This window comes from Camelina sativa, chromosome 18, assembly GCF_030686135.1.
Source record: "Camelina sativa cultivar CO46 ecotype springtype chromosome 18, ASM3068613v1".
Classification (NCBI taxonomy): domain Eukaryota; kingdom Viridiplantae; phylum Streptophyta; class Magnoliopsida; order Brassicales; family Brassicaceae; genus Camelina; species Camelina sativa.
The window spans coordinates 18,436,717-18,459,818 of NC_141897.1; the positions used below are offsets into that span (position 1 = coordinate 18,436,717).

The window sequence follows — 23,102 nt, forward strand, 5'->3', positions numbered from 1 at the left end:
ATATGTAAAGACCACATGTAATCTCTTATTAATATAATATTTCTTCTTTTTTAATGCATTTTACTTATATAATTTTTTTAATGATTGTATATCTTCATTGGTGAGAGACTAATCAATATAATAATTACTTTTTGAGTTGTTTAAATTGTGTTGTAATTTAATTTTACTTCATTTTAAATTACAAGATTTCATATCTGATTACATTTTCAATATATACACTTTTATCAATTAGTCATATTTGTTAATACAATCTACAATATTAATTTATATAGTTGCTTGTATAAATTATAATAGTATAAATCATCTATTATAAGATATGATTGTAATAATTATTATATTTTTAACTATTATTAATTAAGAAATATTAATCTATAATTTAAAGTCATACATAATGGAAATTATAAGATATAAAATTATATTTTATGATTTAATTAGTTTTTAAATAATTTTGGAGTAGATTTAGTATAATAAAGTAAAGATTATTTAGAAAGGGAGGCATGTGTCTTATACTCTTAGTCTCTTATGTGACACCCACATAAGAGGTTGTTAAGAATTTCTCAAAATAATATTGGATCCCACTTTATATGTTTTATGCTAATTAATTAATGTCACTAATCCAATTCTATCTTATGTGCTCTTTTCTTAGTTTAGACCGCCACGTGACTATTATCTCATGGATCTTTTCAAGCAAGTATCCACGCCAATTTTTTTTTTTCCTCCAATTTTTTTGGTCGTCTCAACTTTCATTAACGCGGAGAAATAAAGTTCCATAAGTAGTAGTAGTTGCTTTTTTTTTTTTGATCTTTTTACTGCAGGAGTTTGAGAGTCAATTTTCGTAAAGTTTATCAACTATTAATATTTAAAGTGATATTTTTATATATTTGAAATATATGTTTAAGAACTATAAAAAACAATTCGAATTAGTTCTCAGAGGTAAAGTGTAATTAGCTATTTTGATTGAATCATCATACATGCATGTCCTAGATGTATATATATAAGGATATATATATATATATATTGCTATTATGATATGTAATTGTTTAAAAGTAGCAAATGCGATTGAGAATTCTAATTTGTAGGTTATACATTAAAAAGAAATGTGTTTGTAACTTATTTCGTGAATAAAAAAATGGTGATCGTCTAGCGAGATAGTATATATAAAAAAAAAGATTAGTTTTTCTGCGCCCTTCACTTTCATTTTTCTTTAATACGAACATTATATTTTAAAACTATTTTCTAGATAAACTAAAACTGTATATCAAAAATTTCCAAACATTCACAAATTCATTTGAAAGAAGAAAAAAAGTACAAAAAAAATGTTACTTGACCATGCATTTAATTAGTAATATCTCATGTAATTTAGTTTACACTCTACGTCTCTTGCTCTAAAGGTGTAAAGTCCATGTCGTGTATCTGACTTATCGGGGCAATTTCAGACATCCATTTCAAACTTTGACCTATTGGTCTTAGGTCAAGCCAAGACAAAAGGGAAGAATGATCTCCTTTTATGTAATAGTAATATAATTTACATATAATATGAAATCAACATTAAGAAATGTGACCAACTCGTCGACAAGAATATTCAAGTCGAAATACACGTAATTGTGGTCTTACTTGTTGACCAATGCTGTAAAGTTACATAATCCATTATTTGGGGGGGGGGGGGGGGGGGGATGGTGTTTTAATTTGTACTTAATAGGATTGGCATAAAATCTACTATATATATATATATATATATATATATATATATACACTCAAACCCTTTTATTACGTCTCGAGTATAATCTTCTCAGTGCCGATAATGAAATCAAATAATATTTTAATATGATCATTCAATTTTCTGTAACTCTTAATTAGTCTCTAATATATACACTGTTTAAAGAGTATTGCGATTGTTAGAAGAAAACATACCACTTTTTACCGTTCGAAACCACATTTTCACTATGTTTTACTCTTAAGATAGTTTTGACAGATATTATTAAAATTTGGATGTCATGTCGTTCTTGAAGGTCGAAAACCAATAATTTTAGATTCATATATATATATATATATATATATATACAAACTTCTTGGTTATAAGAAAAAACTACCATAACATTAACATTAACTCGTTAGTCTTTATTGTCTTTCGAATGAATAATTGAATAGTGCTCTAAGGCTTAAGGTTCAAAAAAATTTTATTCGGAATCATGTTTTTGGTCCAGATGTTTTAGATAATTATTATTATTATTATTTCTTTTTTTTGTTAAAGTAGATAATTCTTCTTATCAAAAGAATTTTTCATGTGAACTTCAACGTCATATGACACCTATCAAAGAAAAGAAGGATGATTGTTGTATGCGTAATCGTTAATATACTACACAGTTGTGATATTATGTGTCGTGTAAAAGGCGACCAAAGTGAGATAAATAGACCAACAACTTTAAACTAACGTCATAAAGCATACTACTAACATTTATTATTAACGTAGTAACGAATGGCTATAAAGATGTTTGGACCACTGAAAATCAAATTAATTACAACTTTTCTGAATCTTATTTGGTTTTACATTAGTATTGTTTAAAGTTTAGTGACCCACACTCACCTAACTCGAATGTTATAGATTTGATTTGACTTGTGTAAAGCCTCTAACCAAGCCGTAATTTCTTTTACAAGTTTTCGTTTGCTAGTTAGAATGTTTATAATTTAAATGTTTACTCTTATATTAGTCCAACCAAAGACGAATTATTGATATAGGACATTATATCAACTAGGTAATAACTGTGTTGTTGCATAGGGTAAAATTTTTGTTTCAAATATTACATTGTAAATATATTTATTTAGTATAACAATTATAGTACAAACTTATATTGGTTTGAATTAATCAAGTTTATGAAAGTTTAAAATATTAACCATTTCACCATAAAGTTTAGATTGACATGATGGCGGATCTGGACTGAATGTAAAGCAAATTAGTAATTGGTTAGATTTTTATCAAAATCTTAAATCATCAGACCAGATAAAAACCACAAAAAATAGTAATTCTCAAAAATAGCACAAATTTATTTTTTTCTTTCACAGTTCGCACATCTCTTCATTTTTCCAGATTTAGCACACGCGGGTCAAACCCGTCCCGGTAGCCTTACTCCATAAGAGATATAATATTTGTTTATCTATAAAAACCCGTCCCTTGAAATCTTTAAAAAATAATATTAAAAATATATAAGATTTTATATTTTTTAATATGTTAATTTTAAAATTAAGGAATCTTCAATATACATTAGTCTTATATATCAAAAAATTTCTATTTGGAAAACTGAAAATTAGGATTTGCATAAGTTTAAATATTTTATAGTTTAAAATAAATTTAAGATGCCATCAAAATGTTTTTTAAAGATTTTCCAATATCTATTATTCAAAATTCATTTTCAAGATTTTTTTAGTCAAAAAAATTAAACAAAAAGAAATAATAGTATTATTTATATTTTTTGAAAATATGATTAAAATATATTTGGAATCACTGTAAAAAAAAAAAAACCTCGGGGGGGGGGGGGCGGAAGAATTTTATTTACCAGAAACTGTGTTGACATTAGTCGTCTTCTTTCTTTGCTTGGATGAGTCGAGAAATCTCGATAGAATCTAGGGATTTGTAAGGTTTAATCTCAGGATTTTAATTTTTTTTTCACACACAAGGCAACAAACATATAGGAGGAATTGGTCTTAATTTTGAGAAAACAATCAGTAAAATAAGCCAGACTGGATTACCATCATAATATTGGGTCCCACACTTTTTTATGTGTTTAGGCTAATTAAAGTCACTACTAATCTTTTATGTGCTCTTTTCTTTATTTAGGAGTTAGGACCGTCACGTCTCTGTTTTCTCATGGGCCTTTTTTAAGCAAGTTTTATGGCCCAAATGTACGTTTTGATCCATGTCTTATTTGTTAAACTCAAAAGATAGTAAATTTACATAAAGTTGATTAAACTGTTAATATTTTGAGTGACATTTCCTAATTACTGTATTGTATATATTTGAAAGTAGCCATTGTGGTCGAAAATTCTAATTTGTAGGTTATATTATACATTTTTTTTTAAAAAAAATTGCATTTGTAACTTGTTTCGTGAATTAAAAAAATGGTGGTCTAGCGAGGTATAGTATAAGAGATTATCAATTTTAATCACAACTTTTCTTAATAATTTAGAGATAATCAATTTAATCACAATTTTCTTAATCAATTTGAATTTTACATTATCATAATTGTTTTCCTACGTATTATTGACCCAAACTCGAATGTTATTGATTTGATTTGACTTATAAAACCATTTAACCAGTAACCAAGCCGTGATTTCTTTTACAAGATTTCGTTTACTAGTTCTAATGTTAACTAGATTACGCCCGCGTAATAACGTGGATATAAGAAAAATATGTGAAATTTTAAGTTGTATTCAAAATGTTAATTTTATTTTATTTGATTTTATTTTTAAACCCACACTCCATCTTGTAATACAATTTCTTTCTATATTACATGATAATAAAATTAGATTTTAATTCTATGCACTCAATCCCAATGAGTAACATTTGTAAATTTCATATTAAAAAAATGTGCTTTATATCAAATTTATATTTTACTTAATATTTTTTTAAGCTAAAAATTAATAAAATATAATTCTCAAAGAAATAACTGAAAACGAATTTTATCTCATATTTGAAAAAGTAACAATATCTTAAATATATTTGTTTCATATTTTGTAATCTTATACGTAATAATTTTACTTATTGTCCAACTAATTTTAAATAAAATTATACTAATATTGTCGTAAATTAATCAAAAATTCAAAGACGTTATTATGAGAGAAATTATTTGTTTATGTAAAGGTGAGTATCTAAAATCCTTTTTCTTTTAGGATTAATAACTGACAGTATAATTTATTTAATTATGGTATTATAATAATTAATTGTATAATTTTCTTAATTCTTTTTCTTATAGAATTAGTAATTTAAAATTAGAATTAGTTATATATATATATGAACTATCTTTTATATTTCTTAATTTTTTTAAAAATTTTAATTTCTTATAATTTACAAATATGTAAAATAATGTTTTTGTATAACGCATGATAAAATATTTAATTGTTAAAATTGACACGTATCACGATCACATGAGTTACTAACTTTGAAAACTAAGGTTTATATCATAACATAATATTGAATATGTTATCAAATCATTCACATATTGAAAACCTTAAGGAAATTACATTAATTTACTATTTTGATTATCTTATTTTCTTATATTATGTTAATAACTAATTTTAGCACTTTTTTTTCAGCATCACTAATTTCAACACATTAAACCTTTTTATACTTTAATCACTTTTCTGTATAATTTTTTTTTTATAATATATGATTATAATAAATAATAATTGCAATTAAATTGCAAATATTTTCCTTATTAATTGCACATATTTTCCTATTGAAATTAGTAATTTAATATATAGCTTTCCTATTAGAAGTAGTGATGTAATAGATTACTTTTGGTTTCTATACTTTTTAAAATATTAATTCTAATTGTTTTATTTTTAGGATTTTTTAGTATTCCTAATAATTATTAAATAAAATTTCTTTTCACACATGTCAAAATATAAACGATATACTTAGACACATGTCGCGACCATATGAATTACTAACTTTCAAAACTAAGGTTTATATAATAAGAATAAATATGGATATTTAAAATATTTTAGTTGTGTTTGGTTATTAGGATAGTAGAGAAAGTTAACTAAACTTGTTTGTATATGAATATAAGCATTAAATAACATTCAATGTAAAAACTTTCCAAAAAATATTTTTGAGCAAAAACTGCTGAAAAAATACTAATATAGATGTGTACAATTTAATTGTTTTCTTTACTTGCTTGTAAACAACAGTGGGGAAATACTTTGGTGTTAACATCATAAATATAATAAAAATAAAAATAACGCTTTCTTTATTATTTTTAATCTTAATATATCTTATACTGTATTATAAATTAGCATTATATTAATAATAACAATAGAGACTTGATATCGCAAAGCATAAACATATATTCAAACTCGTGTACATCCTGAATTCGTTCACTTTGTTTCCTTCTCAACCGTCTGTCCACACAAAGAAACACCAAATAAGATTCTCATGACAATAAACTTGGTTTACCTATATCAATATGATTGGTTCAAAAAATATCAAGCAATTGCAGATGATAAAACTAGTAAATATGTTCCTCCACATGAAGATCAGTAAATACTAAATACCAATACATAATTGAAACATTAGGTATGTTATTGCGGGCTGAACCAGACAGTTTCCTCAGATAAGGTATTCAAGAGCAAGTGAAACATTTTCTAAGTCCACATTCCTCCCCCTCTATTTAAATACCCCAACATTACATTAACATGCAAAAGTATTTTTAATATATCGACAACACGTTCAAGCTCATTCATGTCCTACCTTTTCTACCATGTTAACCAACTATGCTCAGAGATAAAGACAGGGAAAACAAGAATATCGATTTATAACACTAGGAATTTATGTTTGCTATAATATATAGTGGTAGAACATTACATGCAAAAGAAATTTCTTGTTTCTCATATCTTTCCACTTCTCCACTAGGTTGTCTATCTTCTCGTCTTGGCCTTGAAGAATATCATTGTGTTTTTGCTGAAAATACAGAACAATAGTTCAGTTTTAGGGAGATGAAAACATCCATATGTGCAAGACAATCTTATGTTTTGAGGTTTTTTCAGAAGAAGCAAACCTCATTGACATAATAGTATATTTTAGGACAATATAATTATGCATATTATATTTTTTAATCTATCAACAATTATACAGAAAAAACTTAGATCAAAGAGTAAAAGAAAAGACCATCGACTACACACTTACAAGGATAAATTTTTTCTGATCCAACTCCTGCTCAATTTTGAACATACTAAGACTAAATGATAGGTCCTGAAGAATAGAAATACGGAGAAATAACAAATAGTAACGAATGGCTATAAAGATGTTTGGACCACTGAAAATCAAATTAATTACAACTTTTCTGAATCTTATTTGGTTTTACATTAGTATTGTTTAAAGTTTAGTGACCCACACTCACCTAACTCGAATGTTATAGATTTGATTTGACTTGTGTAAAGCCTCTAACCAAGCCGTAATTTCTTTTACAAGTTTTCGTTTGCTAGTTAGAATGTTTATAATTTAAATGTTTACTCTTATATTAGTCCAACCAAAGACGAATTATTGATATAGGACATTATATCAACTAGATAATAACTGTGTTGTTGCATAGGGTAAAATTTTTGTTTAAAATATTACATTGTAAATATATTTATTTAGTATAACAATTATAGTACAAACTTATATTGGTTTGAATTAATCAAGTTTATGAAAGTTTAAAATATTAACTGTTTCACCATAAAGTTTAGATTGACATGATGACAGATCTGGACTGAATGTGAAGCAAATTAGTGATTGGTTAGATTTTTATCAAAATCTTAAATCATCAGACCAGATAAAAACCACAAAAAAAAGAGTAATTCTCAAAAATAGCACAAATTTATTTTTTTCTTTCACAGTTCGCACATACTCTTCATTTTTCCAGATTTAGCACACGCGGGTCAAACCCGTCCCGGTAGCTTTACTCCATAAGAGGTATAATATTTGTTTATCTATAAAAACCTGTCCCTCGCAATCTTTAAAAAATATATAAGAATTTCTATTTTTTAATATGTTAAGTTTGAAATTAAGGAATCTTCAATATACATTAGTTTTATATATCAGAAATTTTCTATTTGGAAAACTGAAAATTAGGATTTGCATAAGTTTAAATATTTTATAGTTTAAAATAAATTTAAGATGCCATCAAATTGTTTTTTAAAAATTTTCCAGTATCTATTATTCAAAATTCATTTTCAAGATTTTTTTAGTAAAAAAATTAAACAAAAAGAAATAATAGTATTATTTAAATTTTTTGATAATATGATTAAAATATATTTGGAGTCAGTGTAAAAAAAAAAAAAAACCTTGGGGGGGGGGGAGAATTTTATTTACCAGAAACCATGTTGACATTAGTCATCTTCTTTCTTTGCTTTGACATTAGTCAATCTTCATGAAACTGTGTTGACATTACCAGAATTTTATTTACCAGAAACTTACCAGAATTTTATTTACCAGAAACTGTGTTCACATTAGTCAATCTTCATGAGTCGAGAAATCTCGATAAAATCTAGGGATTTGTAAGGTTTAATCTCAGGATTTTAATTTTTTTTTTCACACACAAGGCAACAAACATATAGGAGGAATTGGTCTTAATTTAAGAAAACAATCTGTAAAATAAGCCAGAAACAATCTGTAAAATAAGCCAGACTGGATTACCATCATAATATTGGGTCCCACACTTTTTTATGTGTTTAGGCTAATTAAAGTCACTACTAATCTTTTTTTTCTTTTTTTGGTGAATGACGAGGAGGAAAACCTCCCAGCTTTTATTATTAAAAAATCAAAAATTATGCTCTAACAAGACGAGGATATGCAGGTCCTGAAAAGTCTGCAATCAACAGCGGTTCAACAACAGAAGGAACCGTATGTAAAACATGATAACCTAAAGGCAACGTAAAAGCATAAGTAGCTAACCCATCCGCTAGGCGGTTAGCTTCCCTATACATGTGAGTAACTCGAACTATCCAGTCCCGTGAGATGAAGCCATATGACAGACGCACCAGGAAGAACAACAGGTGAGAGTCACCAATCCCCGTTGTGAGAAAACGAACCACCTACTCAGAGTCTAACTCCAACTCCACTCGATCAACCCGTCGCTCCCATGCTAAGAGCAGACCATAATACACACCCCATAACTCAGCCAAAGGTGCAGAACAACGACCAATATTAAGCGCAAATCCCTCACACCAGCTTCCCATTCCATCCCGTAGTACACCACCCGCAGTAGCGAGCCCTGGGTTGCCCCTTGATGAACCATCTGTATTCACCTTATACCACCCAACCCGAGGTAGCAACCACTTTACTTAACACTCTCTTTTCTGTTGCTACTCCTTGCGTCCCTACAATCGCAGCTACTACCGCCTTAGACAAGTCTCTAAGAAACTTAACTCTATCCCGCCAAAGAGAGTTATCTCCAAACACATTCCCACACCTCCATTTCCACGCCCACCAGACCGTCAACGCAAACAACACAGACCAGGAATCACGAACTGAACCACCTGCAATACTAAGATTTGTGTATAACCATTCCAACAAAGTCTGGGAGAAGAAAATCTGGTGCCTCCTTCGAGGCACAAGCCGCTGCCACACCCCCGCCATTGCAGGGCAATCTCGAAGTACATGTATAATCGTTTCTATACCACCTTTACAGACTTGACAAATCTCATTATCACACAAATGATGGCGATACCTCTATGTGTTCGTCATAATGATTTGTCTCGCAGCTTGCCAGATGAAAAGTCTCACCCTCTCTGGCACGGTGGCTTTCCACACTTTATCATAGAATACACCCATGTTTTGTGCTGACTGAGTATCCCGTGTCAACATAGCATAGGCCGAACTAACTGAAAAATTCCCATCCATTGCCTCACTCCAAGACAACCTATCTCGAGCTCCAGTCACTATATCCAAACCCACTGACGCTAACTCCAACCTCTGATCAATCACCAAATAAGGTGCAATATGATCCCATAGCCACCCCACACCATCCTGCCAATAATCACGAATTGTAGCCCTCTCATACCCAACAGGCAACGGTTGTGTAACAAGATCCACCAAAGGTTTATTCAGTAACCAACGATCAGTCCAAAACTTCACAGTCCTGCCATCCCCAACGACCCAACTAAGACCCATAAGAATCACCTCCGGCAGTCCAACACAAATACTACGCCACGTCGAAGACCAGTGACTCTTGCTCTGCAACCAACCCGTGTCATGAACACTACCAACCTTATACTTAGCTCGGACCACCCTTGCCCATAGACTAGTCTGATCATGAAATAACCTCCAACCTATTTTTGCAAGCATAGCCTTATTTATTTCCCCCGACACTCTTATCCCTAAACCACCCGCACACTTAGGTCTGCAAACTTTTTCCCAAGAGACAAGGTGTATCTTCCTCTTCTCCGATGTAGAAGCCCACAAAAAGTCACGAGAAATCTTGTCTAAACGACTAAGAGTGCTTGCAGGAAGCTTGATCGTACTTCATCGTATGAATTGGTATCGAAGACAACACTGACTTCGTAAGAGTCAACCTGCCCGCAAAACTCAAACATCTGCCCTTCCATCCTGTTAAACGAGACGCGACTCTCTCAACAACACTACTAAAAGTCTCCTTATTGATTCGTTTTTGCAACAGCGGCATTCCCAAATAGTGCCCAAGTTCTCTCATTGTTCTGATATCACTCTCAGCACTGATCAGATTACCCATTTCACGAGACACATTAGCAGAGAAGAAGATTTTTGACTTCTCAAGACTCACTTCCTGCCCCGACGCCAAACAGAACCTTTCCAACACCTTACGCACTATGCGTATTTGAGCAACCAAAGCTTCAGCGAACAAAATTAAATCACTACTAATCTTTTATGTGCTCTTTTTTTTGTTTAGGAGTTAGGACCGTCACGTCTCTGTTTTCTTATGGGCCTTTTTTAAGCAAGTTTTATGGCCCAAATGTATGTTTTGATCCATGTCTTATTTGTTAAACTCAAAAGATAGTCAATTTACATAAAGTTGATTAAACTGTTAATATTTTGAGTGACATTTCCTAATTGTTGTATTGTATATATTTAAAAGTAGCCATTGTGGTCGAAAATTCTAATTTGTAGGTTATATTATACATTTTTTTTAAAAAAATTGCATTTGTAACTTGTTTCGTGAATTAAAAAAAATGGTGGTCTAGCGAGGTATAGTATAAGAGATTATCAATTTTAATCACAATTTTTCTTCCAATTTAATCACACTTTTCTTAATCAATTTGAATTTTACATTATCATAATCGTTTTCCTACGTATTATTGACCCAAACTCGAATGTTATTGATTTGATTTGACTTATAAAACCATTTAACCAGTAACCAAGTCGTGATTTCTTTTACAAGATTTCGTTTACTAGTTCTAATGTTAACTAGATTAGGCCCGCGTATTAACGCAGATATAAGAAAAATATGTGAAATTTTAAATTGTATTCAAAATGTTAATTTTATTTTATTTGATTTTTTCCAGCATCACTAATTTCAACACATTAAACCTTTTTATACTTTAATCACTTTTCTGTATAAATTTCTTTTTAATATATGATTATAATAAATAATAATTGCAATTAAATTGCAAATATTTTCCTTATTAATTTCACATATTTTCCTTATTAATTGCACATATTTTCCTATTGAAATTAGTAATTTAATATATAACTTTCCTATTAGAAGTAGTGATATAATAGATTACTTTTGATTTCTATACTTTTTAAAATATTAATTCTAATCCTTTTATTTTTAGGATTTTTTAATATTCCTAATAATTATTAAATAAAATTTCTTTTCACACATGTCAAACTATAAACGATATACTTAGACACATGTCGCGACCATATGAATTACTAACTTTCAAAACTAAGGTTTATATAATAAGAATATATATGGATATTTAAAATATTTTAGTTGTGTTTGGTTATTAGGATAGTAGAGAAAGTTAACTAAACTTGTTTGTATATGAATATAAGCATTAAATAGCATTTAATGTAAAAACTTTCCAAAAAACAATTTTGAGCAAAAACTGCTGCAAAAATACTAATATAGATGTGTACAATTTAATTGTTTTCTTTACTTGCTTGTAAACAACAGTGGGGAAATACTTTGGTGTTAACATCATAAATATAATAAAAATAAAAATAACGCTTTCTTTATTATTTTAATCTTAATATATCTTATATTGTATTATAAATTAGCATTATATTAATAATAATAGATATTATATTATATCTTGATATCGCAAAGCATAAACATATATTCAAGCTCGTGTACATCCTGAATTCGTTCAATTTGTTTCCTTCTCAACCGTCTGTCCACACAAAGAAACACCAAATAAGATTCTCATGACAGTAAACTTGGTTTACCTATATCACTATGATTGGTTCAAAAAATATCAAGCAATTGCAGATGATAAAACTAGTAAATATGTTCCTCCACATGAAGATCAGTAAATACTAAATACCAATACATAATTGAAACATTAGGTATGTTATTGCGGGCTGAACCAGACAGTTTCCTCAGATAAGGTATTCAAGAGCAAGTGAAACATTTTCTAAGTCCACATTCCTCCCCCTCTATTTAAATACCCCAACAATACATTAACATGCAAAAGTTCTTTTATATATTGACAACACGTTCAAGCTCATTCATGTCCTACCTTTTCTACCATGCTAACCAACTATGCTCATAGACTTAAGACTGGAAAAACAAGAATATCGATTTATAAAACTGGGAATTTATGTTTGCTATAGTATATAGTGGTAAAATGTTACATGCAAAAGAAATGTCTTTCTGTTCATATCTTTGCTCTTCACCATTAGGTTGTTCATCTGCTCATCTTGGCCTTTCAAGAATATCATTGTATTTTTGCTGCAAATACAAAACAAAAGTTCAGTTTTAGGGAGATGAAAACATCCATCATATGCGTAAGACAATCTTCTGTTTTGAGGTTTTTCCAGAAGAAGCAAAGCTCATTGACATAATAGTATATTATTTTTGGACAACATAATTACGCATATTATATATTTGGTCAATCTATCAGCAATAAAAAAACTTAGAAGAGAAATAGCAAAATCTTTTGCTGGATTACACACTTACAAGGATAAACTTTCTCTGATTTAACTTTTGCTGGATTTTGAACAGACTATATGCTTGGTCCTGAAGAATATAATTACGGAGAAATAGCAAAATCAGTTTAAGATCAAATCCACTCACAATCAACTTGATCATAAAATTATGATACTAGTAAAAATTAATTCATGGAGAATCATTTGATTGGAGATTATAATGTCCACTTGATTGAGCATATAGCTAAAGTTCTTAACAAAATTCACTTGAAATGTAAGAGCAGATACAGTTGAACAAGTGGGGAACCTCGGCTAAATATGGCGAAGTCTCACTTGAGTCTTCGTTGTGATGATTAGGTTCTTTCTTATGGAATACAGATTTGAGTTTTTCCATCGCCTTTCTCATCTTGTTCGGTTCTTTCTTTCCATCTTCTATCAATGTTAAACCATGTGAAAAAACAAAATTGAGACTTGTACTAGAATCAAGAAACAAATAAACTAAAAAATCAGCATTGATCATATTTGAAAATTACACAGTGAAAACTAAAACCTCCAAGAAGAATTTTTACCAGAAACTATGTTAACACCACTCATCTTCTTTGTCTGAACAATGATGAGAGAATGAGAGAAATCGATGAAATCTAGGTATTTATAAAGTTTATATCTCAGAAGTAGAATTTGAGAAAAGAAAGTGTATGATTTAAACAAGGCAAGACAACATATAGGGCATAATTTGAAAACATATGTAAAGACCACATGTAATCTCTTATTAATATAATATTTCTTATTTTTAATGCATTTTACTTATATAATTTTTTAAATGATTGTATATCTTCATTGGTGAGAGACTCATCAATATAATAATTACTTTTTGTGTTGTTTAATTTGTGTAGTAATTTAATTTTACTTCATTTTAAATTACAAGATTTCATATCTGATTACATTTTCAATATATACACTTTTATCAATTAGTCATATTTGTTAATACAATCTACAATATTAATTTATATAGTTGCTTATATAAATTATAATAGTATAAATCATCTATTATAAGATATGATTGTAATAATTATTATATTTTTAACTAATATTAATTAAGAAATATTAATCTATAATTTAAAGTCATGCATAATGGAAATTATAAGATATAAAATTTTATTTTATGATTTCTAAAACAAAATAATAATAATGACATAGAAACTATTTAATTAACTTTTAAAATTATTGTGGAGTTGATTTATATAATAAAATAAAGAATTATTTAGAAAGGGAGGCATGTGTCTTATATTCTTAATCTCTTCTGTGACACCCATATAAGAGGTTGAAAAGAATTTCTCAAAATAATATTGGATCCCACTATATAGGTTTTATGCTAATTAATTAAAGTCACTAATCCTATCCTATCCTCTTTTTTTTGACAAACATCCTATCCTATCCTATCTTATGTGCTCTTTTCTTAGTTTAGACCTGCCACATGACTATTTTTTCATGGGTCTTTTCAAATAAATATCCACGTCCAATTTTTATTTTTTTTTCTCCCCAATTTTTTTTGTCGTCTCAACATTCATTCACGTAGAGAAATATTGTTTCATATGTAGTAGTTGTTGTTTTTTTTTTGTCTTTTTACTTTGTCTTTTTACTGCAGGAATTTGAAAGTCAATTTTAATAAAGTTTATCAACTATTAATATTCTGAGTGACATTTTTTATATATTTAAAAATAAATGTTTAAGAACTATAGAACAAAATTCGAATTAGTTCTCAGAGGTAGAGTGTAATTAGCTATTTTAATTGAATCACCATACATGCATGTCCTAGCTGTATATATATATATATATATTGCTATTATGATATGTAATTGTTTAAAAGTAGCACTTGCGATTCAAAATTCTAATTTGTAAGTTATACATTAAAAAGAATTGTGTTTGTAAATTATTTCGTGAATAAAAAAATAGTGATCGTCTAGCGAGATAATATATATAAGAAAGAGATTAGTTATTTGCGCTCTTCGCTTCCATTTTTCTTTAATACGAAAACTGTATATCAAAGATTCCAAACAATCACAAATTTATTTGAAAAAAAAAAAAAGTAAAATAAAATGTTACTTGACCATGCATTTAATTAGTAATAGCTCATAAGCTGTAAAGTCCATGTCGTGTACCTGACTTATCGGTGCAGTTTTAGACATCCATTTCAAACTTTGACCTATTGGTCTTAGGTCAAGCCATGACAAAAGGGAAGAATGATCTCCTTTTATATAATATCATTTACTCATAATATGAAATCGACATTAAGGAATGTGACCCACCTCGTCGACAAAAGAGAAGAATGAATATTAGTGAATAGCTCATACAAATTATGAAACCGATATTCAATATGTGGCTAATCTACATAACTATAGTATTTTCAATAGTTATAATATCAGACTTTATGATCACGTATTATGTAGTTATATTTCACCAATGCGAGAACTTTAACATATATATAATTAAACAATAGAAAAAAAAAAGAAAAAAAAGTAGACAAGAATATTCAAGTCGAAATACACGTAATTGTGGTCTTACTTGTTGTAAAGTGATAATCCACTATTTGGGGATGGTGTTTTTACCCTTTCTTACGCCTCGAGTACTATAACTCTTAATTAGTATAATATGATCATTCAATTTTCTATAACTCTTAATTAGTCTCTAATGTATACATTGTAACATTGGTTAATGAGTATTGCGATTGTTAAGTGAAAAAAGTGGCACTTTTTTTTTTTGGTCCAACTGTTTTAGAAATTCTTCTTATCAAAAGCATTTTTTCAGGACTGCCAATAACAATTAAATATTGAGGGTTATAGGTGCACTTCAACGTCATATGACACCTATCAAAGAAAACAAGGATGATTGTTGTATGAGTAATCGTTATAATATACTACACACTTGTGTTATTTTGTGTCTGGTAAAAGGCGACCAAAGTGAGATAAATATACCAACAACTTTAAACTAACGCGTACGCACGCTGCTGTACGATCTAGTAGAAAACTAGTAGTAGAAGAAGAAGAAACTGTTTTGGGAAAACCAAAAGTAAAAGGACTTGACCGCAATTGGTTGACTCTGCATTTACATATCACGATTCCGAGGAAAACGTAAAACCTTTGAATCAAGACTCGAAGAAAAATCTTCCGTGCGTATCCTAAGGTCCAATCTCAATTTTTGTTCTCACCAAAATAAAATAAAACGCTAATAATTACATCATACATTATATATGTTAGTGTAGAAGAGACAAAAGACACACAATTTTTAACGAGATTCAACAAATGCCTACGTTCTCAAACTTTATTGGTAATATTTCTTGAGCACAATTATAGTTAGTGCTCAATATTGGACTTATACAAACCTAAGATCTTTTCTTACTTTGTTCCCAATCTATTCCCAACCCACTAAGAGATCCCTAAGATCAACAACACTGATCTACACCCACGACTCTCACTTAGAAACAAAAACCCTCACCCTTTTCTTCTAAAGATGCCAAAAGGTTTACAAGGTTTTTCCTCTATTTTTTACGTTATAAAGAGATAAGTTTCTAAGTCCTACACCCTCTATATATATTAAGAGCTCAAGTTTACCTTGACAAAGCATCCTGAAATATCAACCATCAGCACAAGACTTTGATCAGTCGTCAAACAAACAATTGTCTTTCTTCTTATTTATCTGGTATGTGAGACGACATCCTTTGGCTCAACATCTCGGTCTCCAACATTTTCTCCATTGGCCTGAATCTTGGAATTTCTCATGCACATGTCTTAGATGTCGTCTCTTGCTTTGAACACCTCTCTGATTCCTTGAGTAGCCACAGTCAGAATACAAACGTCTGTCCCTTGATGCATGCTTTGTGTAGTGTTCAGGATGATAGAAATCATGCTTCTTGATCCAAACTTGATTGAATCTTTGACCCTCTTTGTAAAATTTCTTCCTTCTCATGACTTGTGTCACCCTCTTCAAGAACTTGTAACACTGAGCTTTGATATGACCAGATTTCATACAATACCAACAACCAATCACTCTTCTCTTAAAGTTATTGTGTACAGACGCCTACCAAGATTTCAGCCGGTTGTCACTGGTCTCCTTGCTGACTGACATGTTTCGGACCTTTGACGGAGATATACAGAGACTTGAATCTACAACTTTTGAAGCCAAGGTTTCTCCTTTAACAAACTGAGTAGTTGCACTAGAATCACTCCCATGGTAACCCAAACCCTATCTGACATTACATGTTCTACCAGTTGTCAGAAACTTGTCAAGATCCTTTGCTCCTCTGCTCAACATCTTGATGCTTCTTAAATGATCTTCTAAACGTTTTTCTAAATCACAAGACTTTACTTTCTCCGGAGCTAGATCTTCTTCCAGATTTGAAATTTTGCTTAACAAGTCATTCTTCTCTGTGACAAGCCTCTGATTTTCCTTTTCCCTTTGTATCAGATCTTTCCTCAGTGTGTTGATTTGATCATTCAGCAACAATTTAAGTTCTTCTTCTGTTGGCTCAGAGTCCTGATCCGTAAAACACATTGTTCCATTATCAGACTTTCCAGTTCCAACTTATCAGAAGCAAGTTCCTTTTTGGCGAATGCAGACTCTTGAACCCTTTCTCCCTCACTAAAGGACAATCTGATTCAAAATAATCAAAGCCCTGTCAACCATGTCACTGAACCTTATTCCTTTTCTGTTCTCCTATAATCTTCAAACTTTTGCGTCCTTTATGCACCACAAAACTCTTAAGTTCTCCTATTTTACTAGCCATTGTGTTCTCTTCACTATCACAAACTGAGAAACCATCAATTCCTTGTGTGTTCTTACCTACATCAGACGATAAGTATTGCAACTCATAGTTTAGCAATCTACTTGTTACCTCCTGAAAAGACATATTGTCTATATCAAGAGCAACATCCATCGCAAAAATCACAAGATGATATCTATGAGCTAAACCCCTCCACAGTTTCTTGACCAACTTCCTGTTTTTGTAATTCTTTCCAAGAGCTCTAGCTTCATTCGCAATAGCATAAATTCTACCACTAAAAGCAGTAATGTTCTCGAACTCATACATCCTTAGGTTCTCAAACTCAAAAGCAAGAATATCTAACCTTGATTGTTTCACACTTGTTGTACATTCAAAGATAGTTTGCAGAATCTCCCAAGCCTATTTAGCAGATGTACAACCTTGAATCAATGAGAACTGATCCATGCGAACGCCACCAAATATTGCTGAAAGTGCCAGAGAATTCAATCTGTACAAAGCTTTGTCAGATTTTGACCACTCTGTGTTGGGTTTTGCAACAACCACCTGATTTCCGTCAGAATCAACAGTAGTTTGTTTCGGCGACTCTCATCCAAGTTCGACTGTTGTCCATGCATCTTCATGAATTCCTTTAATTCTATGCATCATCAACACCTTCCACATCCCATAATAATCTGGATCTGACACCAATAAGTCCTTTGCCATGAATAACATCGATTGTGCCTCCATGTTCTTCTTCCCAAAATCTTCACATGTTTGTTGAGTCAGACTCTGCACAGATGTCTGCTCTGATACCACTTGTTAGTGTAGAAGAGACAAGAGACACACAATTTTTAACGAGGTTCAGCAAATGCCTACGTCCTAACACTTTGTTGGTAATACTTCTTGAGCACAATTACAGTTAGTGCTCAATATTGGACTTACACAAACCTAAGATCTTTTCTTAGCTTGTTCCCAATCTATTCCCAATCCACTAAGAGATCTCTAAGATCAACAACACTGATCTATACCCAGGACTCTCACTTAGAAACAAAAACCCTCACCCTTTTCCCCCAAAAATGCCAAAAGGCTTACAAGGTTTTCCTCTCTTTTTTATGTTCTAAAGAGATAAGTTTCTAAGTCCTAGACCCTCTATATTTAAGGGATTTCGTGCCTCTCCCAAGGCTAACAACTTTCCTAAAATCAAGAGGAAATATTCTATTTAATTTTATTCTTTGTTAAACGAATATTTCCTAATCCCATTAAATCTTCTAAATATCTTCAAGCTTCCTTTTTCTTCGTGTTTTACCTCCAAGTAATATCCCAAAACGTGCCTGAAGTATATCTTCATAAATTTTCAAAACCAAGACATACAAACAAAATCAACAGTCCTCTGATGTTTTTTTATCGGACAGACGCTTGTGCATACATCAAACACCTATGCCGAGACAGAAGCTTGTGCAGACATATTTTGTACAGCTTCCTGAACTTCATTTTCAACTTGAGCTTGCTCACATACACTTACAATATAGCCAAGAAGAGACATAACCAGAAACAGAGTTCTTCTTTTTGTCTTTAATAGGTAGTGTGTCTCTGTTTTATACAAAAAATAACTTTCGACGAAACTTCTTCAGATTGTAAACACAGTGTAAGTATCTTCCGCAATCTTTGGATTACAATCCTAAAACAATTTTCATTTTCTCCAACTCCTGTCTGAATCTTTACTTATATTTTTTACAGGTAATTAGATTCAATAGCTTTGTCTTTAGTAAAACAATGTATAAGATAATATAAGATAATGTTCGGGTCTTCATGGCCTAATGGTAAGGATGGGCTCTGGTTGCAAATACAATCTGAGTTCAAACCCTGCTGGAGGGAACTATCTCAGAAATTTTCGGACACCCACATGGGTATGTGTCCTTGCTTTTGACCCATTTGAATATCCGGAAGGGGATGGGTTGCCCTTTCCCCAGGAGATTAGTCTGGGCCTATGTGGGTTTGGGATTACTCCTGAGTTAACAAAAAAAAAAATCAATGTATAAGATAACTAGATTAGGACCCGTCCGATGTGCGGGTTTATAATTTTTAAAATAAAATTAACTTTATCAAAGAATATAAAGTAAATATTTTTAGTAAGTAAATAGATACACTGAGGTGTCCAATGTGATATTTGATGTAAAAGATGTGACTTTATGGTTAAACTATTAATCCCATTTTTACTTTGAATGTCCTCGTTCGTGTGAAGTTTGGGATTTATCTCTGACTCCGGTCTTGTCAGAAGGGTTTACCATATGAGTCGGTGTACTCGAATTTGGATTTTGTTTTCTGGAGGGACGCCTCTCAACAGGGTGATCCTGATCAACTTCTTCAATTACCATGGATTTTATGAGCAATCTGGAAGCCATAAAAAAATCAAGGTTAAGAGATAGAGGTGAATGATATAATTACTCAGACTTTGGACGATAATTTAGCCTGGCAATAGGCGCTCTCTTTTACGACAGTCATGTCAGCTCCATCTTCGTATTCAGATGTCCAGGTTTCTTCACCTCGTTGTCATATTGATGGTTCTTGGAAAGCAACCAATGTGCATTCATGATTGAGCTGGTGGTGTTGCGTTGGTGAGGAGCAAACCTTTTTGTTCGGGGCCAAGTGTCTAAAACAGAGCTCTTCCCCCTGCATTCGGAGTTAAAATATTGTTGTGGGCCATTGAGCGGATACATGTTGAAGGGATCGCTTGTCAACGTTTTGAGACTGATTGTGCTTAGTTACTCACTATGGTGCAGTCTTCTGAATATTGGCCGTCCTTCTCCAACTTGCTCGATGAGTTTAACTCGCTGCAGTCTTTCCCACTATTCTCCATCTCTTGGATCCCATGTGCGTCAAATACGAAGGCGGATTGTCTTGCCCGTGCTTCATGTTCTCTTATCTCTAAGTTTCTTTTGTAAATCATTTCCCTCCGGTTTAGGCAGCTAACCGAGAAATTTCCTTTTAATTGTTTGATTGAAAAAAAAAAAAAATAGTACACTTTTAGTTAAAGAACATAGATGTAGATAAATTCAAAGTTATTAAAATAAAATTAATTTAACAAAAAATATATATTTAGTTCTTTTCGTAAGTAAAAACAATATACAAAAGTAAAGAGATAAACTTTTAATTACAAAAACGCATATATTAATCTTATATACTCTTATCTTATATATTACAATAGCAATCTTTTTGAATAAATTATTTGATTGGTGAAAAAAATATGAGACAATCTATTTTTCTTTTATGTTTTTTTTCAACAATATTTTTCTTTGTGTAAACGTCAGTAATTACATTTTTTTAGAAACAGTAATTAATTGTATAATTTTCACAATCATTTTTTTCTTATATAAAAATTTATATTTTTCTTGTAAAATTAGCAACTTAAAATTAAAATAAGTAAACAATTTTATAATTTTGAATTTTATGATATATATATATATATATATATATAATTTCCTTATAATGATTTTTTCTAAATTTTAAAACTGTTTAAATATTTTAAATAAAATTAGGTTTTCTTTTCTCTATTTTACTTTTATATAAAACCTTTTTAGGGTAGGTTTTGAATTTTTACATTTTTATTTTTTATAATTATAATAAACTTAAAATTTACATGTGTCAATATCTAAATGATACAATTGACACATGTCGCGATCTTGTTAATTAATAATTTTGACATCAAACTTTATATAATAAGATTGTAGTCTTATTATATTAAAAAAAAGTTGTTAATCCTAAAAGGAAAATTATTGTTGATACACTCCTCTATATAAGCAAATAGATGATGACATATTTTTCTCCAAACAAAATAATTTCGACTAGCTTTGTTTTTCTTGGTAAAATTTTCTTCTTTGTTTTAACCTTTTGTTTGACACATCATCGTTTTTGAACAAGCCTTGCAGGCAATTTCCTAGATATTACCATGTGTTTCGTCGTTTCTTTGAATTTTGTTTCGTTTCTCAATTTCATTATGCACGCAATTATTTGACTTTGAAGTGTTAACAAAGTTTCTTATGCATAATAACTAAAGTTTTTGGGATTAACAAATTTCTCACGGTGTTATTATTATTTCTATTAATTTGCAAGAAATGTAGCATAACAAAAATGAATACACAAATGCAAGATAACAACAGAGATTATATAACACTAGATCAACTAAACAGAAAATGTTCTTATCGTCGAACGATAGTACGTTTACAAGAAAGTTGGAAGCAAAAAAATTTTAAAAAAACAGTAGGCTAGTTGGAATAAATTTTCTCATAAAAAAAGAAAAACGATTAAGGAAAATATATAGAAAATTTTTAATTCTAGAAAATGTAAATATTCACATCTATATAAACATAGATCATCTCATATGATTCATCTAACAAAAATATTGCTTTCAGCTTTAGTCAAACTTTTTTAATGGGAAGACAAATTTCCCTTATTTTTTAAAACCAAAATATACTCATACTTTCTACCTTTTCAGTTTAGAATAGGTAAGATTAATATGTTGACCCAAAAAAATAGAAGATTAATATATGCATTTTTTTTTCTAATACTGTATTTTAAAATTTATTGTAGTAGTTTTAGATTGTTTTATCTAATTTATATTTTCATCTTTGAATTATTGGAGATTCATATATTATCGTTCTTATAATTTTCTATTATTTCATTAATTATGTCAATTCAATTTTTTTCTAATTTCTCAACCTTGATTGGTTGTTCATAGACCTTTTTATTTTGTGAAAACAGAATTGTTACCATTCGTTCAATCTCAAAAGGAGATAAAGAGGAGAAGATTATCAACCTAATGGTTGAATAAAATAGGATAATCAAACACAGCCTACAACAAACATAGATAGATTAAAAAAAAGATAAATTGTTGTTGATAGATCCATAGGAGATTGGAGACAGAGGCTACATCATGGTGTGTCAAAGAAACTTCCATAAAATTCATTGGAAAATTTAATATTAGTTACTATCAAAAGATTTTGTGATGTTGGAAAAAGATCTTTAGTTTCATTGGTTGATGGAGCAAGCCACTTTGAGATAGCTATACGTGAACATGTTCTCTCCACACAAGAGGAGGCAAAGCCGAGGTTTTCTCTATGGTGTAGGAGGTTGGACGAAAGGTTATCTTTCCAAGAAAGGAAGATGGGAGAGGTTGGACGCAAGGTTATCTCCCAAGGGAGGAAGGCGGAGCGAATATTCTCTAGGAGGTTGGACGCAAAGTTCTCTTCATAAGGGAGGAGAGCAGAACCAAGGTTCTCTCTATGGTTAGTCATACACTATTGTGATGTAATTTATTTTTTTATTTAAAATGTTTTGTGAGCCAACAATTTTATTGATTAAAGAAATTATTCAAAAGTAAAAGTAAAGAGACATATAATAGTTGGCTTAATATGTTCATATAAGCATTTTCTAGATAGTGATAAATAATATATTTGTAACATACAATATACCTATGTGTAAAAAATATACTTTTAATGGTAACATACATAAAAGATATGTATATAG

At 30.2% G+C, this 23,102-nt stretch overlaps 2 long non-coding RNA genes across 3 annotated transcripts; both read right to left on the reverse strand.

Moving 5' to 3' along the window:
- Positions 1-5,938: 5,938 nt before the first annotated feature.
- Positions 5,939-8,244, reverse strand: LOC147923055 (uncharacterized). Its single transcript, XR_015589070.1, has 3 exons — positions 6,899-8,244; positions 6,578-6,673; positions 5,939-6,114 (listed from the first exon to the last, which is right to left on the reverse strand). It is a non-coding gene; the product is annotated as an uncharacterized LOC147923055 (long non-coding RNA).
- Positions 8,245-11,882: 3,638 nt separating this feature from the next.
- LOC104761767 (uncharacterized) lies at positions 11,883-13,653 on the reverse strand. 2 transcript variants are annotated; one of them, XR_763283.2, is made up of 5 exons: positions 13,393-13,653; positions 13,131-13,255; positions 12,855-12,914; positions 12,530-12,626; positions 11,883-12,066 (listed from the first exon to the last, which is right to left on the reverse strand). It is a non-coding gene; the product is annotated as an uncharacterized LOC104761767 (long non-coding RNA). The 2 variants fall into 2 exon arrangements; XR_015589071.1 differs by having other exon boundaries at positions 13,131-13,252; positions 13,393-13,564.
- Positions 13,654-23,102: the final 9,449 nt, after the last annotated feature.